Source organism: Protopterus annectens, chromosome 6.part0, assembly GCF_019279795.1.
Source record: "Protopterus annectens isolate FY-2018-M chromosome 6.part0, PAN1.0, whole genome shotgun sequence".
NCBI lineage: Eukaryota > Metazoa > Chordata > Ceratodontiformes > Protopteridae > Protopterus > Protopterus annectens.
Genome location: NC_056737.1, coordinates 493,706,305 through 493,712,702, shown reverse-complemented (window position 1 = coordinate 493,712,702; position 6,398 = coordinate 493,706,305). Strand labels below are relative to the sequence as shown.

General features: G+C 43.4%; 1 non-coding gene across 1 annotated transcript; it reads right to left on the bottom strand.

Annotated features, from left to right (window-relative positions):
* Nucleotides 1-637: 637 nt before the first annotated feature.
* On the bottom strand, nucleotides 638-746 carry TRNAL-CAA. Its single transcript has 2 exons — nucleotides 709-746; nucleotides 638-683 (listed from the first exon to the last, which is right to left on the bottom strand). It is a non-coding gene; the product is annotated as a tRNA-Leu (tRNA).
* Between the last annotated feature and the right edge of the window lie 5,652 nt (nucleotides 747-6,398).

Genomic DNA, 6,398 nt, shown 5'->3' with positions numbered 1-6,398 from the left:
GTAGAAGCTTGTACCTCTCTCAGCGCTCTGTGTGCCCTTTCTATTACAGTCTGTTTCACCCCATCAGCATCATTTAACAGGATTTCAAATATTTGTGTTATGGCTGGTATTAGCTCTGCATACTGGATGTTTTCAGGGATTCCTCTTATAATAATATTATTTCTTCTAGACCTTGCTTCTAAATCAATAAGTTTATTTTGCATGGCTTGTACATCCACATCACATACCTTTGATTTTTTCTCCAGCATGTCAGTTTTGTCCTCTATTTCAGAAATTCTGGTCTCAGTTTTGTCCATTCTCTGAAGCAATTGATTGCATAAAACTCCAAATGTTTGTATTTGTGAGGTCAAGTCATAGAGTCATAGAGTCATAGATTAATACTAGGCTAACTGCCCTCATGGACCATTTCGAGTCTAGCCAATTACCCCCTATGAGAATCAAACCCTGCACCTTGTGCTGCTAAGGTAAACACCTTAACCATTACACCACCCTCCCACCCTAGATTAGTACTAGGCTAAATGCCCTTGCGAGCCATTTAAGCCTAGCCAATTATCCCCTGTGAGATTCAAACCCTGTACCTTGCATTTGTAAGGCAAACACCTTAACCATTAGGCCACCCCCCCCAACAAAACACACCTGTCAGAAGTGGGATTTGAACCCACGCCTCCATCTGGACACCAGAATCCCCATGTTGGAAGGAATTGAATCCTTGAGTCTGGCGCCTTAGACCACTCGGCCATCCTGACACTTTAGAGCTTCCTGTATAGGTAGTAAAGCGTGTTTGATATCCTCCATGTTTAGTGGCTGATCAGTCCTGGATCTAGTTTCTGGTTTCTGTTGTTCATGCTGTCTAGTAATCCTTTGTTTTGTCGCAGTTCCGTCCTTTACTGGCGACTGTAGTTCTGACAACTTTGTCTTAGTAGTAGTTGTTTCCATGGTTCTTCCTTGTTGCAAGATTTTTCTTTCCCCAAGCAGAAAGGCAGAATAAAGAAAGCACATGGTCCTTTGTTTGTTTCTCTCTTCAGAGCAAAGTAATCACTTGTAATCCTGATGGATAAACTTTTTTTCCCCACTTTTTTAACTGATTTAAGATTAGGTCAGTATAAATGCAACTTTTTATCGTCAATTTGATGTTTAAACCTCCTGATATCCACTCAGATCAGAGATTTTCCTCGGGTTAATTGAAGAGCTGCAGTTTAGCAGTGTTTGCAGCGTGGCAGCCATCTTTGAATCCCATAAAATGTTTTTCTAACCACTTTGGCCATGTGGTTTCCAAATGAGAGATTGCTATCAACTTGGGTCCCCAGGTCCCTAATTACTTCTTCTGTACTTAATGGATTACCACCTATGTGGTAATTTGTGGGCACTTTGTTTTTGCCAAAGGGGATGACTATACACTTTTTGGCGTTTAGCTTGAGGCTATGGCTCTGGCACCAGTTCTCTGTTTCTATGAGGCCCTTTTGGAGGAGGCTTGTGTCAGCTGGAGAGTCGATTATGGTGCCCAGTTTGCAGTCATCTGCGAACTTGGTCAGCCACAGTCCTTCCGTGTTGGCCTGTACCTCCGAGAAATATATACCAAACAAGAGAGGTCCCAGGACTGAGCCTTGTGGGATGCCACTTGTAACTGGTTTGGAGTCTGACATGGCTCCAGCAATTCTAACCATGTGGGTTCTGTCCTTGAGCCAGTTTGCAACCCATCTAGTGACATAGGGGTTTATATTTAAGCTGGTGAGCTTATCTATAATGCCCGAGTGGGGTATTGTATCAAAGGCTTTTGCGAGGTCCAGGTAGGCTGTGTGGACCACCTTCCCCTCGTCAATGGCCTTGGTGACTGTTTCAAAGAAATCAACCAGGTTTAAGAGGCAGGATCTGCCCTTAACAAAGCCGAACTGGGTAGGATCCAGTGTCTGTAGGTCCCCAATATCTTTATTTATGAGGTCCATTATGATCCTTTCCATATCTTTGCAGAGCAACCTAGTCAGGCTTATGGGGCGATAGTTTCCAGGATCCGTTGAGGCACCACCTTTGGGGAGAGGGACCACTGTTGCTGTATGCCACTCTTTGGGTACATATCCTGTAGTAAGGCTGAGATTGAACAGTAGTTTTATGTTTGGGTTTAGCTCTTCTTGGAGTTCATGTAGGACGCAGCCCGGGACACCGTCTGGTCCCATTGATGCTTTATTTTTTGCTTTGGAGAGGGCAGCTCTTACCTGAGCATCTGTGATGTCAGGGGGGCAGCACTCTGCTGGGATAGATATTTGCCCTTTTGGTGGGGGGGGGAGAAGTTTGCGCTGAACCTGTCAGCTAGGATGTTGGCAATGTCTGTGGGTTTGGTGTATTTTATTTTGTCATTTTGGACTAATTCTGAGCATATCTGGGAATTCCCACCCAGGTTCCTAACATAACTAAAGAAAGCCTTGTGATTATCCTTAGTGTCCTGTGCAATTTTTCTCTCGAAGCTGGCCTTAGACGATTTTATGAGTGCCCGTAGTTTTTTGCTAATACTGATCAGGGATGCCTTCCCTTTTTGGGATTTCGCTCTATCATGTAGTAGCTTCCTCCTTCTATTGTATAGTTTGTTTATGGCTGGGGTCCACCAGACAGGACGTCTGCCTTTAGAGGATTGGGTCTTGGTTTTATTTGGGATTGCATGATCCATGCATTCCTGAAGGTGTTCATAGAATGCGTTTATAAAGGATTCTGCGGTCTGGGCCGTATTTTCCACAGGGTCGGGGGCTTTGAAGGATTCCACCTCAGTTTTGAGGAGTTTGAAATTTGCTTTAGAGAAGTTTTTCACTGTGGTTTTCAGGGCTGGGGGTGGAGTCGGGATGTGAGTATCCAGTGAGATTAGTTTATGGTCTGATCTTACCAGTGAGGATACACTTCTGGTCTGGAGCATAGAGTCCCCATGTTGGTGATGATCAAGTCCAGTATGTTTTCCCCTCTTGTGGGAGTGGTAACAAGTTGTTCCATAGCATTTGAGTTTATAAATTCTAGGAACCTTTGGGCTAGGGTGTTGGAGCTAGAGTAATGCTCCCAGTCTATGTTTGGGTAGTTGAAGTCACCCAATATAATGGTGTTTGGAGAGACCCTCATATTTTCCAGTGTTCTCAGGAAGGCCGAGTGGGGTTCCTGGGTTTGGGAGGGTGGTCTGTAGCAGGCTATAAACTGGAAGGCAGTTTTTACTCACTGTTAGTTGCACATAGATAGTCTCTGATGCTTCGTGCTGTGCCACCAACCTGGAAGTGTGGGTATCTTTGATGAATATTGATACTCCCCCTCCTTTTGTGGTTCGGTCCAAATTTGCGGCCGAAAAGCATGGTATGAGGTATAACCTGTTAGTGCTGGGGTGCTCTCGAGAGCCTTGAACCAGGTTTCTGTTACTGCACAGATATCAATGTTCTCCATGCTAAGGAGAGTTTTGAATGCGTGCATCTTGAGGTTTAGACTTCTGGCGTTGAGTAGCATTAGTCTTAGTTTCTTATCCCTTGTGATACCTATGGAGGTGGCTTTGTCTTTTGAGCCTTGCCTAAAAAAGGCACTATGGGGGTAGCAAGAGCCTTTGCCAATAACTGAAAGCCCAGGGGTGACAGGTGCAAGCTGTCCCTAGTGAAGCATCATGGCTTGTCGAGCATGTCATCCCAGGCTGACAGGCATTGGATCCCCTTTGAATGACACCAATACTTAAGCCAATTGTTGAAATCGATCATCTTGTCTTCATATTGTGGCATCATTCTTGGTGAGGGTAAGATGCTACTCAAGGTCAGGGTCATACCGGCCTGGGCTACATGCTCAGAGAGCTCCTCTATGTCTCTTTTCATGTAGTCCAGGGAGGTACGTCTCAGGTCATTCACACCAGCATGGACAATGACTGAGTCATATTTGTACTTGCCTTGGAGTGACCTGAGTGCTTGTGTTATGTGGCGGATCCTAGCGCCCAGCAGGCAGCTCACCGTGACCTTCTCCTTGTTCAGCCTGGTGAGCGGGACGTCAGTGGGCCTGACGATAGAGTCACCTATTACAAGTGTATCAGGTGTGTTGTTTAGCCTTAAGGGCTGTGACTGTTTGGCACACTGGCTTTGTGAGCTATGTGTTGCACGTGTTTTGTTTTGGGGTAGCGGTTGCTTGGGTGTCTGCTTTGGAGGTCTCTGCTGCTTAGGCAGATTTTTATTTAGAGCCTCCAAGTATGTATTTGTGTGTTTATGTGTTTGGTTTACTGTCGTGGTAGGTCTATGTGAGACTGGAATTGTAGTGAGTGTGGTTTCCTTCTCCTCCTGACTGGTTTCGCCAGTACTGAGTTAAGAGAGTTTAGCCTCCAGTATGGCTATATGGTTGCATCTCTCACATGTGTTGGAATTTGTTGGGAGGAGGAGAGGGTTGTCTGTGCACATGAGGCAGTTGTAACATTGCCTCAAGATTCCCAGATTCATCAGCTGGACCGGAGAGGAGATTGACAACTGACCTTTGGACATGCTAGAATAGTATTGGGAATTCCTCTATAATTGAAAAAAAAGGGCCAATAGGGAACAAGGTACTCAAGGGGAGTTTGTGAGGGTGTAGTGCTTTTCATTTTTTAGTGCTGACTTATATAATTGCTTTAGTGAGCAAGTGCCAGGTAACTTAAATGCAAAAACGACAAACAGTAACTTTCTTTCAAGTGAAACAAGGAAATAAGTACATTAAGCAATGCAGATATCACTAGGGATCCACAGAAGCACTGTAAAGCCGCATTTTAGGTGGAATTAGTGTTTCAGGGAAATAACAAGCAAACAAACAACAAGCATACAAACAAAGCTAGATTCAGCAGGCCTGGATCTAGTCTATGCTACAGCAAACAAGGTGTACCAATTTCAGTAAGAAACAGTTCAAATATGCAGGCACTATAAGCTTTTAACCAGAAATTCCCAGCTCAGAAGGGCAGAGTCCAGCCTCTCCTCCCACAAGAGTGCAAACCACGAACCCTTTTAATGTAAAATAACTGGCCTGAAGCCAAAGTGCTTAAACCAGAATTAATACACTTTTAAAATAACAGACACTGAGCCCTCAATCAGCAGTTCCCAACTTAGAAGGATGTAAGCTACCTGTTCTGCCACTACAGTGCAGACCACAAACCTTCTTAATGTAAAACAACTGGCCTGAAGCCAAAGTGCTTAAACCAGAATTAATACACTTTTAGAATAACAGACACTGAGCCCTCAATCAGCAGTTCCCAACTTAGAAGGATGTAAGCTACCTGTCCTGCCACCACAGTGCAGGCCACAAACCTTCTTAATGTAAAACAACTGGTCTGAAGCCCAAGTGCTTAAACTAAAAGGCTTAGAATGAGTTACACCAAGCAGTAATAAATACAATTGAGTACCTTTAAGATGACGCAAAAGCAAAATAAAGTAGGAAGAAACACAAATACAATAAAAGCAGATAAAAAAAATTGAGTGAGCAAGTGAGACGGGCCCAGGAGTTACAGGACAGAAACAAGTGCAAATGCAGGCCTTCAAATCAGAAAGTTGAGAGAGATGGAAGACCCGCCCAAACAGCCAATAACTACAAATTCTGGGACAGAACCACTCCTTATGTGGTAGACAGGTTACCTAGTGCTTACCACTCCCACAGATAAGCTAGAAGGCTTCCCTCCAACACAGAAAGGCTTGGGGGGCTCAGAAGCTTACAAATAGTCCTGGATACAGCAAATCTGTATCTGGAACACTAATTACAGGAAAGGTAGGAAACAGGCTTACAATTTTTTTTTTTTTTTTTTTTTTCAGAAAAGTAGCAAAAACAGTAGTAAAAGCAATTCACATGCAATGCAAGCTGGCACACTTGAATATGTAGCAATATTAGTCCACACACAGTTTGAAAAAATGTAATTAAATTAAAAAAGGACTAAAAGCAAGTGCAGAAAGGGTTTATTAGGTAGACTGCGGTAAAGAGATGGGACTGGGGGAGTGTCCTAGATCAAATCTACAGTGGGGCAGGCACTGCAAAAGCCACCAAATTTAAACTACAACCAAGAACAGGGAGGGGGGATGGGGAAAAGTTAAAACAGAGGTGTGAGGAATCAGAGTGCAAATTATAAAACCAAAAAAATATATACTGAACTCTGTATATTTGCAGAACAGTAAGACAACAGATATCTAAGCAACAATTTAGCTCTATAATACAGAATGATACAGAAAAATATACTCAGCTCTATATATTTGCAGATAGTCTTGTAAGGCTGTCTCTCAACACACAGGTTCCACTTTAAATGCAGACTGCTCTAACGAATAAAATGATTTATGATGTTCTGAATTGGGGATGGGGTATTTGCAGTTGCTATGGATGCTTGTTTTGATGTTGTTTAACAGTGGAAAAATTGTGAAGTTTTAAAAGTCTTTGAAACAGTCTCTATTCACAGATGA